This window comes from Carcharodon carcharias, chromosome 14, assembly GCF_017639515.1.
Source record: "Carcharodon carcharias isolate sCarCar2 chromosome 14, sCarCar2.pri, whole genome shotgun sequence".
Lineage (NCBI taxonomy): Eukaryota > Metazoa > Chordata > Chondrichthyes > Lamniformes > Lamnidae > Carcharodon > Carcharodon carcharias.
The window spans coordinates 134,048,504-134,075,157 of record NC_054480.1 but is presented as its reverse complement, the minus strand read 5'-3'; the positions used below and the strand labels follow the sequence as shown (position 1 = coordinate 134,075,157).

Here is a 26,654-nt window from a genome sequence, read left to right as displayed (position 1 = left end):
TGGGAGTTGAGCCGTTTGAATTGCTTTAATTAAACAGATTTTGGGTTTTATCTTCAGATGCTGTTTATCCTCAAAAGGAAACCAGGACTCCAGACCAGCAGCCTACTATTCTCTACCATTTACCACCTAACAAACAGCAACAAAGATCCTTGCCCAGGTTGTAAGTTGCCTGGCCCTCATCTATACTGTGTTCTACTGGAACATCTGAACTTCTGCACCTGTGCCTATGAGACTGATTCATCTTTACGTGCCTTCTCCCATTGTGGAAGTCATTGCTTCTGGAAAAACAGATCAGTTTCAGCTTGCTAACTTCTAAAGGAATACACCATTGGACTTTTGTTTGATTCTGGACTCTGGACTCAAGTGAAAGCATAATGCTTTTTTAAACTTGGGCTTGGTCCTGAATCCCATTTTTCCTTTATTCCTCTTTTATTGTATAAATGCAAAAAAGGGGCAGACATTGCAAACCCTTTCCCACGTTTTGTCTGTGTGTGTGTGTGTGTAAAATAAACTACTTCTCCTATTTTATCTTACCTTAAGTTTGTTTTGGGATTATTAAAAGAGCATTATATGTTATATGGCCTGGTCTTCAATGACATAATTGTACAGAATTCTAACACACAAATCTAATTTTAACTGTAGTTATTGTTGAATTGAACCAAAAGGCTATATTTCCCTGAGTAACTGAACTGACTTGATTCCTGGGTTGTGCATACATACCAAGGCAGCATTAGTGTTTAAACGTAAGCTTCTTAAACTCTCCTGCAGGTTATTATATGATTCACTGGTAAAATTTAATGCTTTTGTTTTCCGTAAAATTTCACAAACCTGAAGGGTTGGGGAAAATATGCCATAACTTATAAAGAGGGAAATCAAAAATCAAAAACACCTTTCTGTTTACGGACGGGTAGTGAGTGGAGAAATCAGGGCTGTTCTAAAATAAATCCCCTCTTCTTCTTAGCAACAGAGCTAGAAACAACTTTGACCAAAGAGATAGGTTTTAATAGTATCTTAAATTAGGGAAGTGAAGTAGAGAGGCAGAGAAGAGTAGGGAGAAATTAGAGAGGTGCAGATGTCTTGGAGGGTTGTGAGGCCAGAGGAGATTACAGAGATAGGGAGAGATTGAGGCCACAAGGGATTTGAAAATATCAGGAGCCAATGTAGGTCAGTGGGAAGAGCCACAGAAACCCAATTGTACAATTAGATGAACCCTGTAGATATTCACTTGAGAACTATTTATTTGGATCTCAGGAAAAGCTTACAAAAGGGACAGTATGATTCAATGGTTACCTTGTTCCTAAACCACCTTTGTCATAGTCACCCACTGTTATATGGCCTGGTCTTCAATGACATAATTGTACAGAATTCTAACACACAAATCTAATTTTAACTGTAGTTATTGTTGAATTGAACCAAAAGGCTATATTTCCCAGAGTAACTGAACTGACTTGATTCCTGGGTTGTGCATACATACCAAGGCAGCATTAGTGTTTAAACGTAAGCTTCTTAAACTCTCCTGCAGGTTATTATATGATTCACTGGTAAAATTTAATGCTTTTGTTTTCCGTAAAATTTCACAAACCTGATAAAAATAAAGGAAGGATGTTAGCTGTGAAATGAAGACACATTCACCCTAGCCAGTTGCCATCACAGAAACTACATATAAAAGGAGAGATTTCTGTTTTAGTGCTTATTGGGAGCATATATTGGGAAAGTGTGCAAACCAGTCTGTGATTTTCTATATATTAACATTAATCAACAAAAAGTCACAGGCCTGCAGCTGACATTTTCCCCAAATACACTCCAGGCAAGTTGAAGTGGGAGATTTCACCTATTCTTATTGATTGAATTATTTTCATTATGGGATATATGTTTTGAATTGGTGCTTGCAGCACAGATCACACATCAGGACATGAGGCTAGGAGCTTAGTATCCCATGGGGTAATCTCAGGACCATACGGTGTTCCTTAGAGCTGGTGTGGAAGGTAAAAAAACACAGCAGAATAATCATAAGTAAACTCTAGATGGCGTTTTCTTGATCCAGACTCTCTTGCAGCCTTTATAGTTCACAAAATGGGCAAAACCAAAATAAAAGTCAGAGAGATAGCGTGCTGTCCCCCCACCACCAGTTGTCTCTTTAAAAAGAAACGATCAGGCCATCAGATGGGTGATTAAAAATTTAGTACTCTCCTAATAACTAAGATCTTCAAATTATGCAGTGCTATACCAGCAATGAATCACATTTGTCTGAAATTCCTCTCTCTGCTATTTTAATGGAGGTGCTAATCTATTTAAAATACATACATAGTGACACAGGACTTAAGAGCAGGGGTAAGTCATTTGGCCCTTCGAGCCTGCTCTGCCATTCGATAAGATCATGGCTGACCTGATTGTGGTCTCAACTCAACTCCACATGGTCAAGGGGGGTTGTCCGACCCGACTGTCTGCCCCTCTTCGCAGCTACATTTACGGCTGGGTGTCCTTAGAGAGGGGGCACATGGTGTCCGTTGGCACACTTGAGGCCTTCGCAGCCAATGGGCACTGTGGGGCCTGGAGTGCTTCCTCAGTCCCCAAACTGTCATTTTCATTTAATTCGTCAAGGTTCCTTTCAATTGTATTCTTTATTTACAGTGCATCTTGTGGGGGCGGTGGAGGGGGGGGGGGCTGTGTGGGCTATCAATGGGTTTGATTTGTTTTATTTCAATTTGTTAATTTGCCAATTAATGGGGGTCTGTCACCCCCTCCCCCCACCTATTAATCTGTTATTTTGTTGCTGATTTGTTCCATTAAAAGAATAAAGAGAGTCATCTCGGCTTGCGCTGATGACGTGTTTCTCATGTTCATGGACCCAGACGACCTGTGGATGATGTGCAAGTATCAACAGATCTATTCCGCGGTGTCCTCTGCCAGGATCAACTGGGGAAAATGTTCCAGGCACCTGGTCGGTCAGTGGTGGATGAACTCTCTGCCAGAGGAGCTCATGCCTTTCACCTGGAGCACCACTCATCTCCTCTACTTGGGAGTCTATCTTAGCCCTGTTGAGGAATCCTGGCAGGCAACTGGCAAGAGTTGGAGGCCAAAGTCAGCACTTGCCTTGGGCGCTGGACAGGACTGCTCCGAGTGCTATCCTACAGGGGTCGAACACTGGTCATAAACCAACTGATAGCTGCAACGCTGAGGAACCAGTTGGTCACTTTAAGCCTTCCCCTGGTATTTGTCACTAAGATACAGAAAAAGCTCATTAACTTCCTCTGGGATAAGAGGATGTACTGGTTCACTGCTGAGCTACTGAGTCTCCCGCTTAGGGAGGACGGTCAGGTGCTTGTGTGTCTTCGCACCCAACTGGCGATTTTCCACCTTCAGACCCTGCAGTGATACCTTCACATAAAGCCCCCTCCCGATAGTGTGCACTGGTGACATATTTCTTCCACCAGGTCCTCGGCCTCAATTCTGGCCCACAATTCCTGTTTATAGACCTGAGAGGTCCGCCATTCCTCCTTGCAGGACTTGCCTGTCTTTTACCAGGAACTGATCTGGAACACGGTTGCCTTGCGCTGGAACTCTCTCTCATCAGGAGTAGCAGCTATCATCAAAGAGTCGCTGCCCAGGAATCCGCACCTCCACCAATATGGGTTCATGTGGCCAGTGGAAGAGAGGGCTCAGACTGCTGGGGTGACCAGATTTGGAGACACGTTGTATGGCAGAGGAGTGGGCTGGATGATGCCACAAGAATTTGCGTGTTGCGTGTCTTTTGATGTCCAGCCCGTGGCCAAAGCCAGCCACAGCCTCAAAACTGGTGCTCGGCCCTGAATGCACTCAAGGGTCGAGGTGGCTCAAGTACATGTCTGAACTGACCTCCGCTCGAACAGAATTTCACATTGGCCCAAGGACCCGAAATCTCCCTTGGAAACCTTGGCCCCATAACTTGAGCCATCTCATGGAAATTCTTTTCGATCTGCACAGAGAGGTTTCCTTTATGGGCTGCTATTGCATGCCCTTCACTTCCTCACCTTCATCAACTATCCGGATGTACTGTGGTGTTCCGTCCTACTATCCAGAGGTGGTGGGGGCCCCCAGTAGAGGGCTCTCTACCTTTACCATCCCCTCCCCTTTACCATCGGGGATTTGGCTTCGAGGGTGTTGCATGCAATAAAATGCTAAGATGTTCATGGACTCCCAGGCCACCTGAATTTTCTGCGGTCTTGAGGAGTCCATATTCCATGTGCATAGACTGTGTGAGGTTGTAGCCCCTTTTTGATTATTTGAAGGGGCTGGTCCTCAAATTCTGGTTGCAATTCAGCCCCAAGCTCCTGATCTTTGGCCATCAGGTATGGAGGAGGTGCAGGTAGGGCGGAGGACCTCCTCATTAGCCTGCTCCTGGGCTTGGCCAAAGTGGCCATTAATGAGTCCAGGCATTGGGCGGTCGAGGGGGGTCACCTGGCCCAACCGTCTGCCCCTCTTCTGTGGCTACACTCGCGCCTGGGTGTGCCTGGAAAAGGAGCCCTCAGTGTCCATTAGCGTGCTTGAGGCCTTCCACAACTGGTGGGCGCTGCAGGAGCTGGAGTGCTTCATCAGCCCAGGAAACAACATTTTAATTTAATTATATAAGTTTCCTTTGAAGTTTTGTCTTTCATTACAATGGCCCTTTAAGGGGCTCTCAATTTGTTTAATTAGTTCATTTGTTAATTAGTCTACTTTGTTTTATTGATATACTCAAAAGAGTATAAAGAGAGTCAGGTGGAACTGAGCTAATAGTTAAGAGACAGAGACCTGTAAGACTGCATACTGTAACCAAACCTACCATCAAGGAAAAGAATTGTATCTTGTTTTGCACTTCACCATCTGGCTTGGATCAATTTAACATTGCCAACCCGAAAAACATCTATTTATCCTGACTCTTTGCTCCCTTTTAGCTAACCATGCCTTTATCCATGCTAATATGTTACCCCCTATACCATGAGCTCTTATTCTGTTGTTATGAAGAAATATTAATGTCTATAATGTTATTGGAAATTATTTTTAAATTGGACTTGTAGTAGGGCCTCTGTCTGTGTGTGCCTGAATTGGATTAAAGCCAGCTAGCCTCAGTGCTTTGATGTATAGTAGTTTGAGATGTTAATTGGGTAAACAGTAAGTAAGGATAGAAGGTAAAGAGTACATTCGCATTTGTTGAATAAACCATTCAAAAGAATGGATGAAATCTTGCACCTGGCTAGAAGACGCCAAGCAATATGTTTATTTTTTTTCAGCTTACTAATAAAATTGGTGGAATTAAAGGGATTATTCTTAGGAGAGGTAAAATTAAAGAAACTTAGTAATACAATGGAAAATTTATATTCAAAGGGGAAGCTAGGTATAAACAGAAAGGTGTTTGCTTGTGTCAGTCAGAGGCATGTAATATCTAACCAGCCTGTAAACCAACAACTGTGTCTGCAAATTGAAAGGAACCTCATTTTGAATTCATAAGGTCAAATGTGCTTTCCTGGTATCTGTTTAAAGTCTATGAGTTATTGTTGCCTTCATGAAGATTTATCTGGGAGTGATTAATTTGGGGATTTGTTTAAAAGTTGCTATGGTAGTAATTTGTAAACATGTGTATGTGTTTAAATTTGTTGTTAAATTAATAAATGTTTAATTTAGTTTTATATAAAAAATCTCTTGAGGCTTGGTGGTTTTACTCCTGAATTCAGAGCTGCATCTCAAACATACCAATTGAAAATATAGGTTATGATAGTTGTTAAAGTTTCCCTCTGGGATTTAAACAACTCAGCCTTTACCAAATGCTGTGTCATGACACTGGGTCATAACCTTTGGTGTGGCATCTTATCAAATACCTTTTGGAAATCCAAGTGCATTTAGAGGTTCCTCTTTCTCCACTTTGCTTGTTATTTCCTCAAAGAACTCTAATAAATCAGTTAAACATGATTTCCCTTTCACAAAACCATGTTGACTCTGCCTGATCCCATTGTGATTTTCTAAGTCTATGTGGAAGCCTGTGTCCAGTGGCATACCGCAGGGTTTGGTGCTGGGTCCCTTGTTGTTTGTACTGTACATTAATGATCTAGACATAAATGTAAGAGGTATGATAAGTAAAGTTTGTAGATGACATGAAAATTGTGGTGTGGTAAATAGTGAGGAGGAAAGCCTTAGACTGCAGGATGATATAGGCGGGCTGGTCAGATAGGCAGAACAGTGGTAAATGGAATTTAATCCTGAAAAATGTGAGGTGATGCATTTTGGGAGGAATAACAAGGCAAGGGAGTACACGATAAATGGTAGGACCCTAGGAAGGACAGAGGATCAGAGGGACCTTGGTATGTATGTCCATTGATCCTTGAAGGCAGCCAGACAGGTAGAAAAGGTGGTTAAGGAGGCATATGGAAAACTTGCCTTTATTAGCCAAGACATTAAATACAAGAGCTGTGATGGAACTGTATAAAACATTAGCTAGGCCACATCTGGAGTACTGTGTGCAGTTCTGGTCGCCACACTACAGGAAGGATGTGATTGCACTTGAGCAGGTGCAGAGGAGATTCACCAGGATGTTGCCTGGGCTGGAGCATTTCAGCTATGAAGAGTGACTAGGTAGGCTGGGGTTGTTTTCCTTAGAGCAGAGAAGGCTGAGGAGGGACCTGATTGAGGTGTACAAGATGATGAGGGGCATAGATTAAGGTAGATAGGAAGAAACTTTTCACCTTACTGGAGGGCTGAATAATCAGGGTGCATATATTTAAGGTAAGGGGCAGGAGGTTTAGAGGGAGCTGAGGAAAAATTTTTTCACCCAGAGAGTTGGTAGTATCTAGAACTCACTGCCTGAAAGGGTGATAGAGGCAGGAACCCTCACAACATTTAAGAAGTATTTAGATGAACACTTGAAATGCCATAGCTTACCAGGCTACAGGCCAAGTGCTAGAAAATGGGATTAGAGTAGATAGGGGTTGGATGACCAGCGTGGACATGATGGGCTGAAGGGCCTTCCTCAGTGCTGCATGACTCTATATGTATCCTGCTCTAACCTCCTTAATAATGGATTCCAGCAATTTCCCTATGACAGGTGTTAGACTAACTGGCCTATAGCTACCTTTTTTCTATCTCCCCCCTTTCTTGAATAAAGGCACAACATTTGCCATTTTTTAATCTGCTGGGACCCTTCCAGAACTTAAGGAACTTTGGAAGATTATAACCAATGGCTCTACTATCTCTGTAGCCACTTCTTTTAAGATTCAAAGATGCAGGTCATCAGGTCCTGTGGATTTGTTAGCCTTAGGTCTAATAGTTTTCCCAGTACCTTTTCCTTGGTGATGGTAATTGTCTTAAGTTCCTCCCTCCCTTTCGGCTCTTGATTTTCAAGTATCTTTGGGAAGTTTTCTAAGTCTTCTACAGTGAAGACAAACACAAAATACCTGTTTAACACTTCCGCCATTTCCTTGTTTTCCATTATTAATTCCCCAGACTCGCTCTGCAGAGGACCAACATTCTTTTCCTAATTAAACACTTGTAGAAACTCTTACTAGCTTATTTTATATTTCCAGCTAACTTTCTATCATACTCTATTTTCTCCATCTTTATTATTTTTTTTATCATTCTTCGCTCGTTCTTAAAATCTGTCCAGTCTTCTGCCTTGCCACTAATTTTAGCAGATTTGTGCAGTGTTTCTTTCAAATTGATGCTATCCTTAATTTCCTTATTTAGCCATGGATGATGCATCCTTCTCAAAGTGGCTTTCTTCCTAACTGGGATAAATCTTTGATGAAAGTTATTAAATATCTCCTTAAAAGTCTGCCACTGCATCTCTACTGTCCTACCTTTTAACCTAGTCAGTTCACTTTAGCCAGCTCAGCCTTCATACACTTTATCTATATTTAGGTTTAAACACCTCTTTTAGACCTCCATTTCTCCCCCATAAACCGTATGTGAACTTCTATCATGTTCTGATCGCTGTCGCCTAAAGGCTCCTTTACTATGAGGTTATAGATTAAGCCTGTCTCATTGTACATTACTAGAACAGCCTGTTCCCCTAGTTGGTGCTAGAGTATACTGCTCAAAGAAATTGTCCCGATTATAATCTATGCACTCATTTTTCAGGCTACATTTGCTAATCTGATTTGCCCAATCTACATGTAGGTTAAAGTCACCCATGATTATTGCAGTATACCACAGTATAAGTGCTGGCATAAGGCAGTTGGGCCAAATGGTCCATTTCTGTGCTGTTGGTTCCATACAATAGGCCAAAATCTATTATGTAACATATTATATAAGACATTATATATCCTTATATATAAGGATTCTTCAGAGTTTAGTCCATGGTTATGTGGGTGATGAAACATTCAACTTCTAAGATGTTAAGGCGAACTAACAGCTGCTTCCTGTCTAAAGCTGATTTCTATTACAGAAGTTTTATAATCTAAATTAAAGCGGAACTAGGTAATCTTCCCACAGGAAATAATAGTTTTGGACTATCACAGACTGGCCATTTAGCTGTACAATATTATCTTGGAAACACTTAATGTGTCAATTTTCACCAATAGAAACAGATTAAATGTTTGAAAGATAATTCACTTTAAACAACTTAATTAATACCTCTGTCAAAAGAGCAAAGGAATCGTAAGTCCTTCTCTTTAATGAGATAACGGGGATAAATTTTAAATGGGTGGGTTTGAGGCAGGTGGAAAGTTAAAATGTTCTCAGTTTCAAATTGGAACTCAAACTGCCTCAAACTTCTGGTTCTAAAGGAAGAGGGCAACCAATATACTCTCAAGAGACCAGTTGGTCACTGAAACCTTTTAAGAAGGCAATATGTCTCCGTTTTAACAAGGGCTGAGATTTTATGCTCAGCGGGTGTCCCCACCCTAGACTGTAAATGTTGCACCCTCTCTGGCCTCTTTCCCCACAGCTATTTAATGGTTGCCGTGCCATTAAGTGGCTTGAAGTGAGACTTCCATTCCCATCTGGGAGCAAGTTCCACCTCTGAGAGCTGCTAGCCAATCAAATGGTTAACAGCTCTCTGGACCCAGCCGCATCAGCAGGAGTGGACTGTATCTATTTCGCAATGGTGATTGTCAATGGTACTGGACACCGAGTTGGGGGGGGGGGGGGGGGGGGGGGGGGGGGGGGGTGGAGGGGTGCAGGAGATGGGTATCATTGGGTTCAAACTGGGAGGCCCTGGCAAAGGGGGCGAGGGAGTAGAGGAACCAGGGTAGACAGGACAGGGGATGTGGGGAAATGGAGGGAGGAGCGGAACACCTTAGTGGGGGGCCTCTGATGGGCCCAGGGGGCTCATAATGGAGATACCACCCTTGCCTGCCACCAGCCTGAGCAGTGAAAGCTGCTGGGTTTTGCATTTGATGCAGACCTCTGCATGCCATGAGAAAAATTGTGGCAGGGTCAGGAGATGGGTAGGTAGGCGCTGGGAGGCACCCATGGCATTCAGCCCAATTTTACACACCCTCACCACCTGCCAACCACCCCGGGAAGTGTAAAATTCAGCCCAAAGTTTTGAATTTTAACTCATTTCTGCCGGGTTACCCAGCCTTCAGGAAACCTGTCAAGAGATGAAAAGGGCTGAATCCATAAGGTAAGTCCCTTTGTGGCTCTACTTGTGAGCTAGGAGGAGCAGAAGTGCTTCCTCCAGACCCAACTAGCTAACCCTGTAAACCAACCCCCTGATCCCACTGTGATGTGTCTGATCCCCTACCTGTACAATCTGCCCTGACTTCCCCACCCGTATAATCATTGTTCCTAGGGTCTTCCCCAACAGCCCACAATGACTGACTTAGACCATAAGATGTAGGAGCAGAAGTAGGCCATTTGACCCATCGAGTTTGCTTCAAGATCATTCAATGAGATTATGGCTAATCTGATAATGCTCAATTCCACTTTCCTGCCTTTTCCCCATAACCCTTGATTGCCTTACTGATTAAAAATTTGTCTATCTCAGCCTTGAATATACTTAATGACCCAGCCTCTACAGCACTCTGCAGTAAAGAATTCCACAGATTAACTAACCTCTGAGAGAAGAAATTCTTCCTCATCTCTGTCTTAAATGGGCGACCTCTTACACTGAAATTATGCCCTCTGGTCCTAGACTCTCCCACAAGGGGAAACAATCTCTCAGTATCTACCCTGTCAAGACCCCTAAGAATCTTATATGTTTCAATAAGGTTGCCTCTCATTCTTCTAAACTCCAGTGAATACAGGCCCAACCTACTCAACCTCTCCTCATAAGAAAATCCCTCCATAACAGGGATCAACCTAGTGAACCTTCTCTGGACCGCCTTCAATGCCAATGTATCTTTCCTTAGATAAGGGGACCAAAACGGTTCACAGTATTCTAGGTGTGGTCTAACTAGTGCCTTGTATAGTTTTAGCAAGACTTCCCTATTTTTATACTCCATTCCCTTTGAAATAAAGGCCAACATTCCATTTGCCTTCCCTATTACCTGCTGAACTTGTATGTTAGCTTTTTTTGATTCATGCACAAGGACCCCCAATTCCCTCTGCGCTGCAGCTTTCTGCAGTATTTCTCCATTTAAGTAATATTCAGCCCCTTGCTCTGCAATGTCTCCACTGCCCTTAAAGCTCCCCCTCCCATGATCTCTAGCCCGCCACCAAAGCTCAAACTACCTGCAATCTTTCATTGGGACGTAAGAACATCGGACTAAGGAGCAGGAGTAGGTCACTTGGCCCTTCAGGCCTGCTCTGCCATTCAATAAGATCATGGCTAATTTGATTTTTCTCAACTCCTCTTTCCTGCCTGCCCCAAGCCCCCATAACTCTTGACTCCCTTGTCTGTCAAAAACTATCCAACTCAACTTTGAATACATTCAATGACCACTGCTTTCTGGAGAAGAGAATTCCACAGACTTCTGTGAAAGAAGTGAGAGAAAAAAGTTCTCCTTATCTCCATCTTATAAGGGGGCCCTCTTATTTTTAAACTGTGTCTCCTAGTCCTAGTCTCCCCAACATGTGGCAACATCCTGCTGGTATCCAACATATCAAGTCCTTCAGGACCTTATTTGTTTTAATAAGATCACCCCTTATTCTTCTAAACTCCGATGAGTATAGGCCCAACCTATTCAACCTTTCTTCATAAGATAAGTGCTTCAACCCAGGAATAAGTCTAGTGAACCTTCTGTGAACTGCTGCAAATGCAGTTATATCATTTTTCAAATAAGGAGAACAAAAATGTACACAGTACTCCTGATATGGCCTCACCAAGGCACTGTACAGTTGCAGTAAAACTTCCCTACTTTCGTTGTACCTGCATACTAACTTTTTGTGACTCATGTACCAGGACTCCCAGATCCCCCTTGTACTACCAAGTTCTGCAATCTCTCTCCATTTAAAAAGTGTGCTGCTTTTCTATTCTTCCTGCCAAAGTGAACAAGTTCACATTTTTCCATATATTTATCTGCTAATCTCTCACACAAATTTCAGGGATTTGGGGGTGAAATTGATCTTTGGCAGTAGCATGAAGTGGACTCACAGTGATAGTGATGAGCTATCAAACCAAACCAAGGTTTTGGGTCTGAAATTCTGATTCTGCATGTGTTAGCACACAATATTCCACCCATTAAAGAGAAAGAGCAGGAAATCATGTGCTCTTGAATGCTGAATCAGAGTTTCTAACCTGGTGTTTGTAAGTAGTATAATTTCCAGTCTTGTAACCCTACAAATCTTTGTTCGAGTAAAAAATATTACAACAGAGCATCTGGATAACATCATTAGGATGTCAACAGGGCTTGTGGCGCACTTATTAAAATCAAAATCATGATAGCTATGGATTGGCACTATAGGATATTAGCATAGAAACAGACAGTCTGAAATTCCTTTCTATGCTATTTTTAACCCATTTATTTTAGGCTGATGGTTCTTCTAAAATAGCAGTTGAAGAAACTTGGAAGAAATTGGATATCCATTCATAACACATTATATCATGGAATAACTCGGGGACAATGTTCTGATTTGGGGTAGTCATTATTGTAAATAATGTGTTAACTTTTGTAACTTGTAAATTAATATTGACATTTCAGAAAAGATGATTTAATAGGTAGGCTATCTTACGTACCAGAGGCTTTGTCCGTGCGCTTGACTTTACTTTACTATGCTAAAACACAGAAAAAAGCGGTTAAATTGAAATGCATAACTTGTCTCATCATCCTAGATTCTCAATGTGCTGTTTCGAAATATAACGCATTGTACCAAAAGGATGGAGCTCTGTAACGGATCTTCCCTTGACTAAAAACTTGTCCTAAAAACTCAAAGAAAAGTTGTAAGTTTTAAAGCCCTTAGAAGAGTTCTTCCCAATAGGAGGCACTGTTTATCCAGTTTCCCAGAGGTTAAGCATCTAGATCTGTGTTGTTTGCATTTAACCAAATGTCTTTTTTTTTTGCAGGGAGCTACTCAGAAATACTTGCAGCAACGGAAACATGCAAAGATTTATATCTATTTTCAAAATTGAGCTAGATTATTTAATGTTAAATGGGGATTTCCTCAAGTTAAATCAATCTTCCTTGAAGGATGATTTCAGCTCACAGCAACAGGGTTTAAAACATCATTAAATTGCTCTTCCTTCATGGGATCTGGTTTCCAAATCTAGTTTTCCACACACTGTGATATATATTTTAAATATCTCAGAACAATGCAGAGATGACACTAGTTTCTATGTGTGTGACAGGTATTATTTGCTTTGCTTTAAAATGTCTCCTCCATCTTCCAGCTCTTTCTACAGCTTTGTTTACTTTTTCTTTGCGCCCACACCCAGGCTTAACTAATCATGCACTGTGAGCATCATATCAATTGTAATTAGGCTCACATAATCAAACACAGAACGATTGAACACTACACACTGTGGGATACATTTAGGAGTGCATACTGCAAGGAGCGATCCCTTGGCTGCTGGAAACATGATTGGAAATGTGGCCACTACTGATGGGCAGAGTTCATATACACTGTACTTCCAATTTTTTAACTGCACTGTTGATGGGCGAAGGATCATAAAGCAACCCCTAAAGAGTTTCTTATCACAGTTGTACTGCCACAATGTGATGATCCTACAGAGGGGGAAGGAGGACCAACCTTTGTGCCCCCATTCGGATTGTAACAGGTATCCATGGGAGATAGGCTATCTACCTGTTGGTTTTAACTGAGGATGGTGCACGCAGCAAAACCAAAAAGCAATAAGGATAAAAATCCATTTAAAAGCACAAGCGAAAGGAGAGTTTCCCTCAGAATTTTAAAACGAATCTGTAGTCCGGAGTGTATAAAAATAGATTTCCCGTTGGAGTTGGCAATATTGGAATATCTGGATAGCTATTAACATGACACTCTTAGGCTACCAGAAATTCACAACTCTACTGGGAGACTTGCTTCAGAAAAAGGCAATTTTGTTATCGATTTTTATAAATATAAGCTGAGAAATTGGCTGAAATAACTGAGTAAATTAATGTTTAATGTGTTCACATGATGTTCCTCTATATTAATGCTGCTGTTAACTCATTTACTATAAATAGGTTAGCTCCTGACAGAAGCATGCCATGTGAAGCCATCAAGCATTCTCAGCTAATTATCTGACACGGCACTTCGCTGATTTCAATTTTCTTTCTAAGTTATGATGTCATTATTTTCAAAAGAAAAGTCAAGGATAAAGTCTTTATCAGACATTTATTTTTAAGAAGACAAGAAGTAACTTCTATTTATATAGCACCATCCGTGTAGAAAAGTATTACACAGCATTTTAAAAGGGGGGAAAAAAGTGAAGAGATATATTGTGAGGAACAGACTGAAAGGGTGGTTAATAAAAAAAGTTTTTAAAGATATGTTTAATGAAAGGAAGTCAGGTCACTTTATAAAGTAGTCTTGGGGGAGAGTTCCTAAAAGTAGGGATATGAAGATGGCTAAAGATCCACTTGGGACATGAAGTGGGAAGATGGAATGCTAAGTGTGCCTTGATTTGGTGTTTAATCGTATTCAGCTGGTGGGCATCAACTGGGGACTCACCTATGCTTATGGATAGACTGGTGAGCACTGAAGGACTGGAGTGGATCATTACCCCAGGGATGTCACTTTAATTTGATTAACTAAGTTTCCTTTAAAGGCTTGGGGTTTTTTGTTACAGTAAATTAGTGGATCCTCCTTCAGAAGGGACACTTAACTCCTTGTTATTAATAACCTTTTGATTGGATCAAAGGAAGTTTATATATAGGAGCAGACTGAAACTGTGGATGTTTGTGCATGATATATACATATAATATATGTCTGTAAGTTAACTATTGTAAGAGTATAAAGATTTGGCTCCAGTTCTATCCTGCTCTGCCTGAATTCTAACATTGACATTAATCTGGAGTCAAAAGAATGAAGCGTGTGGGTTTGGAAATGAAACTGGAAAAATATAGATTAGATAGACTAAGTGCATATGTGAAGGCATTTTTAAACAAAGACAAAAGCTTTAAACACAGTGACTTGAGAGGCAGGGAGTCAGTTGTGCTTTACAAAGAAAGGGGTGATGGCAATATGTCTAAAGTTGAGCTGAGTAGAGGCAGCATCAACTGGCTGGAGATGGAACTGATTTCCAAAATGCCATTGTACATTTTTTTATAAGATGCTTGACACATTCTATCTACAGGGCTCTAGAGTCCTGTTGTTGATATAGACAACAAATCCCTTACATCATGTAAGAACTGGATTGGTATGGGAGGTTTAGTTCTTCTGGAGACTAAATAGAAGTGTCATGAAAAAATGGAGAAAATGAAAGCAGAATTTTGAAGATGGTAATAGGAATAGGTAATTGGGGAACATTTTACAGCCCAAAAATATTACCTCCAAATGACATATGCTTAAAACCAGGATTCAAACTCAAGAAGAAAGATTTGATCAATGTGTAATAGAATTGCAAATGAATGTCAATTCTTGTGAGTAAGAATTCATTGTAGACAGTGTCATTAAAGATAAAATTGTAGTCACAATACTAAGAGTCTAAATTCTAAGAGAAAATAGTTCCACTCCCTGATTTCCTGAGGCCTATGACATGGGGCCTTGTTGGAAATGGTCATGTTACAAAATTGGGTCATGCACTTTGTGTGTCTGATTTGGGGTACACCTGATTTACCCAGGGCAATTTGGGGAGAATTGACAGGCATCTCTGCAAGCATATGCAATGCACCAAGATATAATGATGTATATGAGACTGAATAGAGCCATCCAGTGGTCAGATGGGATGACGATTTTATTTATATACACACAGCAACATGTGCTCTGAGGCATAAGTTGATATTTTGGAATAAATCTTAAGACATACTTCAGACAGTTCCCTGTGAGTTATTGAAGTGGACAAAATAATAAGTGAGGAGGTGTTTGCATGAGAGAGGATGGAAGCTGCAGGAAAGAAATAGCAGATTAGAAGACTGAAATATCAATGTTTGAAGAAACGTCATGTAGAAATGTGCGCACAATATACTTGTCAACAGAAACATAAAAATAGATTTGCCTACCCCAGTTCTGTTCCGGTGCAATGATGTATTATTTTTTGATTGTATAATAGTGTTTGTTCTTTCGATCTAAAAATGGAAAACAAAAGTTAATGAATACAATTCTTTGTGCTTTTAAACAAGGTGTTCTCTAGAAACCATAACTTGGTGCAACCTTGCTTCTGAGGCACAGCTCATCGTCACAAAACAGAAAGGGGTCTAAATCGGATAGAGCCAAAACTGGGCACAGGGATTGGGATGCGCAATTATTCAACGCATGTTCGATGTAATGCAGGCAGCACACCAAATTTGTGTTTCCTACTTGTCTGAATGATTGCTGCACGCTGTCCATTGGCTACATGCATCAGCAAGGAGCCCAAAATCATAACTTCCTGGCACCACTTAAAGCTGGTCTTATCTGCCAAAAGTTAGCCTGCACCTCTAGAAGAGAAGGTGCATTGTAGTTGCAGCAAGTGCTGCCAGTCGTGCCAGAAGGGTCCCTGACCTGGGAAACAGTGGAGAATGGGAGAGAGTGTTGTACATGCCTGCATGTCATTGTAATGTAAAGATGCTTAGCAGAGCAAGGGTAATGTGGGACTGGTGAATAGCACCACCCACAGTATGATGCATAGAGTCACATGGTAATAGACCAAGGAACAGTTTAGAGAGAACACTCTGGAACCAACCTGCATGGAGGTAACAGCACCATGCATGACAATAACCTGGGATCTGTAAATAGTGAAAGGTTAACAATACGAAGATACAAACATATGAATTAGGAGCAAGAGTAGGCCACTCATCCCCTTGAGCCTGCGCCGCCATTCAATAAGATCATGGCTGATCTGATTGTAATCTGAACCCCACATTCCTGTCTACCTTGATAACCTTAAACCCCCTTGTAAATCAAGAATCTATCTAGCTCTGCCTTAAAAATATTCAAAGACTCTGCTTCCAACGCCTTTTGAGGAAGAGTTCCAAAGACTCACGACCCTCTGAGAGAAATTTTTTCCCCCCATCTTTGTCTTAAATGAGCAACCCCTTATGTTTAAACAGTGACACCTAGTTCTAGATTCTCTCATAAGAGGAAACATTCTCTCCACATCCACTCTGTCAAGACCCTTCAGGATCTTAAAAGGTTTTGATCAAGTTGCCTCTTACTCTTCTAAACTCCAGTGGATACCGATCTAACCTGTCCAACCTTTCCTCATAAGACAACGCATCCATTCCTGGTATTAGTCTAGTAAACCTTCTCTGAACTGCTTTTAACACATTTATGTCTTTCCTTGAATAAGGAGACCAGTACTGTACACAGTATTCCAGATATGGACGCTACCAGTGCCCTGTACAACTGAAGCATAACCTCCCTACTTTTGTAATCAATTCCCCTCACAACAAACGATAACATTCTATTAGCTCACCTAATTATTTTCTGTACCTGCACACTAGCCTTGTATGTAGCCCAATATAGGGTTCATATTTAAGTATACAAGTCTCAAGATCTCATCTTTGAGATACCACCGCGCACCATATTACAACATGGTTGGCAGTGGTGGGAGCTCATAAAAGATATCACATTAGTGGTGATCTGAAAGGTGGCAGCATTTTAAATGATGAACCCAGAACAATATCCCAAGGAATGAAAAACTAAAAGCAGCTGAAGATGAACTAGAGAGATGTGCATCTAAGAAGAGAGCTTGAAGAAACATTTGAAGAAGCTTCACTATAGACTAAGAAGTTGAGGATTCCACCAGAGTGAGTGGAAGCCCATTGCAAGACCCCTGAGTGGCACAGAGCAGAAAAGCTGCTTAAATCACGAGACAGTTGAGCAACATGACAAAACTTGCAAGACCCTGAATGATGCTGCGTTAAGACATTTAGTTAGATCACAAGATGGAATGCAAAGCTACAAAATTATAAGACCTTGAGTAACGCAGAATCAAAGGACTTGGAGAGTTACAAGACAGTGAGCAAAGTTATCAAGAAGAAGCTGTACATTGTAGAATAGGTGGCGGTCCCAGGGCTCAGCAGATTGCAGCAATTGTGGCTATGCTGCGCTAAAGTTATAAAGAAAAGAAATTACATAAAAATTGGTTGGCAGAGCCAAAAGTTTAAGAAGAAAAACTGCAGGGTAAAGAAGAAAAAAAGGAAAAAAAAATTATTTGCAAGAAAAGCAAAGGGCAGGCAGTGCAGAGGAGAAAGGTGCTGTCACTTTCAATTAAAAAGAAAGGGCCCTGATCAGACCTCGAACCACCAAAAACTCCAAAGACGAGGACTTATCAGGAAAAAAAGAGGAAAGAATTGCAGAGAAAAGCAATACTCCTACCTTGAAAGTTTAGAATTCAAAAAGAAAAGCAGCCGCGATTGCTGGAGAGCCCGCCAAAACTCCAAAAAAAGGGGGAAACTCACAGCACAGAAAGCCAACAGCTGCAGACTGCCCGAATGAAAGAAACAGTTACACCACTGACAGTCCTAAAGTGATAACGACATTTAAAACAGTAACTACAAAAGGAAAATCTGGCCATGGATAGAAAATGTGAAGAGACAGATGCATTTGTGACATGGAAAGGGTTAAGCCAGACCAAAGAGTGGAGAAGACAATTTTTAGCATAAAGGAGAAGTACAAGATTAACTAAGGAATCAGAAGAAGCACAAGTTGATAAGTTTCTATTCATGTTTGGATCATTTGCTGGTGAAGTACTCCACAGCCAATGTATAGATCAATACAACATTTGGTGAGATATTAAAAGGCTTTGACAGATATTTTAAACTCCAAGTTGTGGAGAGCATAGACCCCACAAGAAGGTCTAACGCACACCCAATAAAGCGCCGAGGGCACCAAGGGAGCCCAGAGAGACAGCAACTTCCAGTAAAGCACCAAGAACAACAACAAGAGACCCCAAAGAGAGGGCAACTCCCAATAAAGTACTGAGGGCAACAAAAGACCCCAGAGAGGGCAACTCCCAATAAAGAACTGAGGGCAACAAAAGAGCCCAGAGAGAGAGAGAGGACAACAGACAATCACAGAGAGAGGGATCCAAAAGATCCCAGAGCAAGGGAGACAGATGGCAGTGCAGAGTGAGCAGATGGCTGTGAAAGAAGGAAAGCTATCTGACGTAACTCAAAAGAAGCAAAATGTGCAAAAAGTGAATTAAGCTGTCCTACAGGAAAATGTTTGCAACAGAGCTGAACTGGAAGATTTGATGCACAAGATTCAAGCTGAGTATATACCTTTGAAAATGCATGATAAACTGAAGTCTTCAATGAACCAAATTGTTTGAAATTGGAACAAACAAATTTCAGAGACGACACAAAGTTATCAGGAGGAAATAGTGATTTTCAATTCTACAGTTGGCAGATCAAAGCAGGAGTTGGGAAAACTCAACGAGATGTGCAGCCAGTCAAAACAGCAGACAGAGAAACCATGCAAAGAAGTTGCAACCCTAAAGGAGTCCTTGAAGAATCAATATGTAGCCATGGAAAAACATGAGGAGCTAAAAAGAATGTTGAATTTTACTTCAGAAAAAGCTGCATTGGAATGATCAGAAGCAACAAAACAATGCACAGAAACCCAGAGTGAGTTGGCAAGAGGTCAACAAGAAAATGAACAGTTGAAAGAACAATTGATTGTCCTTCAAGATTAATGCAGAAGGAATGCATAATCACTCAGCAACATGAAGAAATGAAGACCGTGTTAAACAGCAGAATAGAAGCACAGCAGAAGAAACTTGAGGGGACTACACTGAATTACAGGAAAGCTCAAGATGAAACAAGCGAGCTTTGCAAAGAAAAGGAAAACCTGTTGAAAGACCTTCACATGTTACAAGAATCCCTCAGGACAAAGTTATTCTTCTGGAAAATTACGAAGAGAAAGCAAATGAATTTAACGTCACTCTGAACAAACTGAAGATCCAGTTGGCAGAGAAGACTCAGCGATGTGCAATATTCCAGGGGGAAGCCAAAAGCTACAAGCAACAGACTGAAGAGCTGAAGAAACAGTTGAATGGCAAAGAGGAGGCATTGAAAGGAAAAGCTGTTGAACTTTCCAAGCTGTGAGCAGATAATGAAGCTAAGAGTTGCACAATTACAGAACTGAACTTCACCGGAGACAGGCCTGGCCAACAGTGACTCCAAAACGAAGGACAAGGATAAAGTTCTATTGCAGACAGAGAAAGAAAAGACAGAAATAAGGTCAGAAAATGTAAATCTGACACTGAAGCGCAAGGAATTAAAAGGAGAAAGTGCACCAGGCGTCTCAGATGTACTGAGAACCATTGAGCTGAACAAAAAGATTCATAGGGGAGAATTTTCTCCCTGTCGGGCGAGCTGGGCAGGAGTGGGCACGGTGGGAACGCAGTTGATCGCTACCCGTGATCGGCAGTGCGCCGCCATTTTACATTGGCGGTCCAATTAAGACCTGCCCAGCGTGACGCGCACTTGGAAGCACTCAGTGCTACCTGTGCGGGCAGGGGGAGGAGGGAGAGTCGGGGCCTGTGCTCTGCGGGAAAGAGCGCAGAAATCTCCCTGAGGCACAGAACTGCCTCAGGGAGATTAAGAAAAGTCATAAAAATGTGAAAAATAAGAAAATTAAAATTATTCAAACACATCCCCTCATGCGACAGTGTCACATGAGCTGGGGCATGTTTATGAATTTACATGAAACAATTTATTAAATTAATAAACCTTTCATGAAACCTCATCCTGCCCGGGGATGAGGTCCATGAAAAATGTGAAGGCCGCCTGGGATCTTCGCCTGCCCGCCAACCTCGTCAGGGCAGCCCTGACAAGTACTTCAATTGGTTGACTAATGGCCTTAATAGGCCTTTGACAGTTTGACAGGCGCGCAGCTGACTCCGGTGTGCTTCCGCTGAACTGAAGATTGGAATGACACGCGGTGACGTTGGGATGCACGCCCGATGTCACCGCGCGCCATTTTACGCGTCGGTGTGTGGGGCCCGGCCCTGCATGCCGATCAGAAGATTCTGCTCATAAGCTTGCATATGGGTTGAAAATAAAACAGCAAACAAATGTTTGGCTGAGATTATGAAATAAAGTGGGAATGAAGGTTCCATTTGCGAAACATATGCATCTGGCAAGAACATGATAGATACCACGGAAAAAGAAAATTTGAGTCCACTCTAGGGACGAACAGAGTGCACATTCACTGTGGAATGAGCAGAACAACTCACAGTGTGTGATAAAAACAGATGAGTTGTAATAAACAGAAATGCAACTTAAAGGTGCGCAAAAAGTGAATCAAATGGAGATTGTGAAGTACCAGAAACACAGAATACGACTACCATTCCTCCAAATGTGACAGACTGAGCTGTGGAAGAACTGGCAAGCCTCAACATCATCTGAATTTATAAAGTCAGAGACTTGAGATAGGGGGTGGGGGGGGTGGTTTGGAAGGATAGCAAATAAAGATTGTATTACAAATAATTATGCTCTGTTGGGAGAGAAAATTTTCTTTTGCGAAGAAAAGGGAATGGTGTATGATGCTGTGTTTGCCTGCATGCCATTGTAATGTGAAGGTGCTCAGCAGAGCAAGGGGTAATGTGAGACTGGAGAATAGCATCGCCCACAGTATGATGTTTAGAGTCACATGGTAATAGACTGAGGAACAGTCTAGAGGGAACAATCTGGAACCAGCCTGCATGGAGGTAACAGTACCATGCACGACAGGAACCTGGGATCTGTAAACAGTTAAAGGTTAACAATAAAGGGTTCATGTTTAAATTACAGGTCTCAAAATCTCATCATTGAAACATCTAAATAACCCACATTACAACAGAAAGCAGGCTCCAAGGTTTTTGGGCACTGGAGGCCTTGGTGGAGCAGGTGGAAAGTTGTGGGGATGTTCTTTAACTGTAGGGGGTCAGGAGACACTTCAGATACATGCTCAAAAGGCAGAGGGAGCAGATAACCATGGAAGTCAATGCCAGAAGCCAAGTCTGAAGGACCTGGAAGCAGTGCAACAAGCAGTTCAGTGACCTCACCTGCATAGTCAAGATCAGTAAATGCATCTTCACATGCCATATTCTGGCAACTGCACCACTAGCCTCAAACATTGCTCAAATCACCATACCCTCATCACTTACTTACCAACAATCTCCATCAAACAAAGATCATACGTAACATTCATATGCTTCAACTCACCCTCACACACTTAGCAGTGCTGCAAGATTCACACCCACATCTCACAGCTTGGATACACTGCCAGCTAATCTACTATAATAGCCATGTCAGCCAAACACATTGAACAACACTCACTGACATACTCCCCTTTCTTTTGCAGTACAAAGTGCACACAACCAGAGGTGCAGGAGCTAACTAGAGGGAGACAGACATGTCTGTATGGAGAAGACTGTGCTGGCCCATTATTGGGATGTATATTGCTGACGCCATAACCAGTGGCAGGGTTGAAACCACTGAAGATTCATCTGTCATGAACATCGCATGGCAACAGGCCCACTTGCAGCTGGGCTAATTGCAGCTGGGTGAAAATCCTGGAACTCCCTCCCTAACAGCATTGTGGGTGTACCTACACAACATGGACTACGGTGGTTCAAGAAGGCAACTCACAACCACCTTCTCAAGGGCAATTAGGGATGGGCAATAAATGCTGACCTAGCCAGCAGTGCCCACATCCAATGAATGAATTTTTTAAAAAAGCAGCGGCAGGATGAAGCCCTATCTAATCCACCTTTTCAGTAATTCTACTTCCCCCTTATCCTACAATCTCTACTGATTTACAAGCTGCAGATGGTGTAAACATGCACCTTATGGACCTGTTATTTTCCCACACTCACTGCACCAAGACCTTACCCTAGTGCTATTTTCCTTTCAGATACCCAAGAGGTGAGGCCTGGCCAGGCTATGAAGGTACAGCACCAACAGAACGATGATGAAGACAGAGGAACTTCATCCGACTTCACAATTGCAACCACCAGTTCAGCTACTACCACAATGGGTGGAATCTTCTACTCTGACTGGTGGTGAGCTTGGAGGCAGGACGGGCATTTTCTAGGTGAGATGGTGGCATATCTGAACCCTGTTACTTTTCTGCCTCCACCAAAATTAAGTTCTGGGTGGGAATGCTACTGGTTGACTTTCCTGTCCCACCACCAATTGAGGCCAATTAATGACCACTTAAGGGCGTCATCTAATTGCCCTTGAGAAGGTGGTTGTGAGTTGCCTTCTTGAACCACCGTAGTCCATGTTGTGTAGGTACAACCACAGTGCTGTTAGAGAGAGAGTTCCAGGATTTTCACCCAGCTGCAGTTAGCCCAGCTGCAAGCAGGCCTGTTGCCATGCGATGTTCATGACAGATGAATCTGTGCAGGCCGCTTCTTACCTCAGGGGGAAGGGAGGGTGCAGTTGCGAGTCCCTTGGTCAAAGGCAATCAGTGCTGTTCAGGCGATTTGACATCAGGAAAAGGGGTTGGGGGGCACTGAGAGCCACACCCCAGCCTTTGCTTCTGACCCTGATTGGCATGTGGTTTGGCGGGCCTTCCCAAAAGAAGCATCTTTCCAGCCGGCAGGAGGGACTCCCGATGCCACAACAAGATTCTGCCCTATAAAGTATCTGCATGTATCTTAGAGGATAGATTAGAGGTGGGATTTGCATGTGGTGAGACATTGGACATGAGCGGACTGCAACCAGGGCAGAAGCCAGGATAACACAGATGCCAGCTCACTGGAGGGCAAGGCCACACGTGTTCCCCTACAGTGGACTCAGATGAGTACTTTAATGGGGTGGCCTACAGAAATATGCTGATGGGTATTCACAACAAAATTTTTATTGTATTGGCAAGCGGCCAGTAAGCCAACAGTCAATGTCATGGAGCATGGATGAGTCCAGCACCAAGTTAGCACAGGACTTTGGAGCCCATCCTTTCTGGCTTGGAAGTGTTGACCAACTCAATCAGCATCCTTGTGGACCCAACTATGATGCAGTGCCTGATAACCAATGCCACAACTTCCATTGCAGCTCAAGCACCAGCTACCTACTATCTGAGTACTGCAGTGGATGTTCAGACAGGTGTCATGCAAGGTCAGCTTGTTGCCATCATGGTTGTGGATACCAGTGTGCAAAGGGATTTATTTGCAGGTTGTCACAGCAGTCCAGCAATCTGTCCTCCAGTAGATTACTAGGATTTTTGAGGCAGGAGAGTGGCAATGGCTTCATGAAGCACAAACCTGTTGTTCTCTCTCAGGAAAACAGCAATTGTCCTCCCACCCCCACTCTGTTCTTGCTGTTGCCTGTCAGCTGGCCTTCCCAGAATGCTGTTACCTGTGCTGTGATGGTGCAGCCTGCAGCTGGGCCTCCTAGGCTCCAGAGCTGCATGAGATTGTCCTCTAAGGCCAACTGCAGCTTCTTCCACTGAAAGTTAGCAGATTTCCATCAGCATTACTGCAGCCACTGGGGCAGCACTGCTGAGGAGCATTAGACTGCAGTTGTGGTTAATTGCAGGTGGCAGATTTCAATATCCTTACTGAAGTTCAGCTGTCTAGTACATTGTTCCTCGCTGAGGTTCAGGTTAGAGAATTGCTCTCTGAACACACTAAGTGAATATTGTCTCCTGCTGAGAGCCCTTCTCCCCATTCTCCTCTTCCTCTTTTTTCCAGTAGCTTGTCCTCCTCTGTGTGACCTGTGTTTATTCTCCAAGCTATGCTGTATTCCAAGAGAAATGGCTACTAGAGCACCCATGCCTGGGGGCAACTGGTTTGCACAGAATTCTTGAAGAATGCAGAGAAGTGTTAAGTGATACGTCCTAGTAGGAAGACCAAGGAGAGGCAATATAAAATAAAGGTTCAATTGTAAAAGGGGTTCAGGAATGGAGAGACCTGGGGTTTCTATGCACAATTCATTGAAGTTGGCAGGGCAGGCTAAGAAAGTGGTTAAAAAAGGCATACAGAATCTTGGATTTTATAAGTAGAGGCATAGAGTACAAAAGCAAGGAAGTTATGATGAACCTTTATAAAACACTGGTTTGGCCTCAACTGGAGTATAGTGTCCAATATTGGGCACCGCTCTTTAGGAATGATGTGAATAATTTAGTGTGCAGAAAAGATTTATGAGAATGTTTCCAGGGACTTCAGTTATGTGGATAGATTGGAGAAGCTGGGGCTGTTCTTCATAGAAAAGAGAAGGTCGAGAAGAGATTTGATAGAGTTGTTCAAAATCTTGAGGGGTCTAGAAAGAGATACCATGGGCGGAATCTTGTTGAGGCCTCGGGGCTTTCACCTGCTGGCTGGAGAACCAGCAAAAAATCCGTGCTGCCACTTCTCGGGAAGGCCCGCTGAACCACAATCAGGCAGTGGCAGGGCCAGTGGCGGGCCGTCCCATAGAATCAAGACCCCAGGGGTGGATGTCTCACCTACTGAGAGCTGCTGGCCAAACAGAGGCCACTGGGGAGGCCGTGGCTGCTGTTGGAAGGACAGGCATTGGAGTCCCAGGATCACAGAGTGACCCAGTCCACAGGCAAGTAATGTGAGACGGTTCTGGTGAGTGTGTGGTTTGCTATGTGGGGGTTTCAGGGAGAGGGGTTGCAGGGACTGGAACTCCCTCCATAAGAGCACTATGGGTGTACCTACAGGGACTGCAGCAGTTCAAGAAAGCAGCTCACCACCACCTTCCCAAGGGAAATTAAGGATAGGCAATAAATGCTGGCCTAGCCAGTGGTGCTCACAACCTGTAAATGAATAAAAAAAAAGGTCTGGTCACTCGATGCGCGCCTTTGATTGAGCACCCCCCCACTCCATGCTCCTCCACCATATCTCTGGAGCTGACAAGTTGGCCGCATGATTTTAGCTGTCGCATGGTGACAAGCCCACCTGCAGCTGGATTAATTGAGATCCTTAAGTGGTCATTGATTGGCCACTTCAGGGCCTCAATTGGCAATAGGGTGGAAAGGTTGGCCTTCCTGCCCAGAACTTAAGCCTGGCGGAAGTGGGAAGGTGGCGGGGTTCAGGTACGTCACCATCCCATCTAATTAAATGCCCTTCCCGCCTGCAAGCTCGCCACCAGAGGGAGCAGAAGATTCCACCCCATATGATGTTTAAATGCTCTCTCAATATGTCCTGATACCTTCTGTTCCTGTACGCTCCTTAGAATTGTGCCATGAAATCTATATTGGCTCTCCTTCTCCCTCCTGTCAACATGTATCACTTCACACTTTCTCTGTATGAAATTCCAACTGCCACTTGCCCGTCTATCCCTCCTATATGGATATGTGAAAGAGGCTAAACATGTGGAAAATTTGCAATTGCTCTAGAGGACAATTGATTCAAGAAGCTGAATTAGATTGCGATATTTAATGCAGCTAGTGTTGAGTTCACATCAGGGCTAGTGATATCTTGGAATTCTAGTGGATGTTTAATTGCCTGGTTATAGATTTAGAGTCCATCCGAAATGCTCTTGCTTTTGCAGCAATGCAAACTCTGTAATGTGCTTGGGTCAACTAAGTCGAATGTAGCAAAGCGTGTAGCTGATTTCAGCGGCTCAGCACACACTGGAGATTGAACCTGGATCCTTCCTTATCTATAAGGTTCAGTCACACATTGATTAAATTCTCTGAGTTGTCAAAGGAGGCTAGATCACCATCTCAATGAAAAATTGTTGTACCTGCTGCAGTTTCTGACCATTATAAATCCCCATCTATGTTCCCAAGAGTGCATTTCCAAAGTATAAGCAGGAAACACAGTTCCTCAGTGCACTTGCTTTCATTATCTAATATGTTAATGAGAGCAGCCAGGAATCGACAGAGGGGCCCGAAAATGCAAGGGGAAGTTTTAATGGTGGAAATCGTGTGAAATTGGCTATCCACGTGATTTTTCTGCCATAAAAATATTTGTTGTGCTGTTTATTCAACACAAATGCTCAGAAAAATGGTGAGAAAATTTTCCCTGCAATTATTATAGCAATCCTAACTGCAAATCCTGACTGCTGCTGTAAACTCCACATAAACAACATGTCCCACACCAGTAAAATGACTGTTCTAAACAAATGGAACAAAATATTTGACTTAAATAGGTTTAACCTGAACAAAAGTCGGCGTTATAGCTACTTAATAAACGTAACTCACCGTATCATCCAGTAGAACAGAGATCACATTTTGATAATGGGTTACCAAAGTTGATGTTGCACACTCTTCATCTGTAATGCTGTTCTGCACTAAAATCATAAATG

The 26,654-nt window shown here is 42.6% G+C and overlaps 1 long non-coding RNA gene across 1 annotated transcript; it reads right to left on the bottom strand.

Moving 5' to 3' along the window:
* Positions 1–1,516: 1,516 nt before the first annotated feature.
* On the bottom strand, positions 1,517–26,630 carry LOC121286820. The gene is made up of 5 exons (XR_005945072.1): positions 26,551–26,630; positions 15,489–15,554; positions 12,068–12,106; positions 7,289–7,377; positions 1,517–1,582 (listed from the first exon to the last, which is right to left on the bottom strand). It is a non-coding gene; the product is annotated as an uncharacterized LOC121286820 (long non-coding RNA).
* Positions 26,631–26,654: the final 24 nt, after the last annotated feature.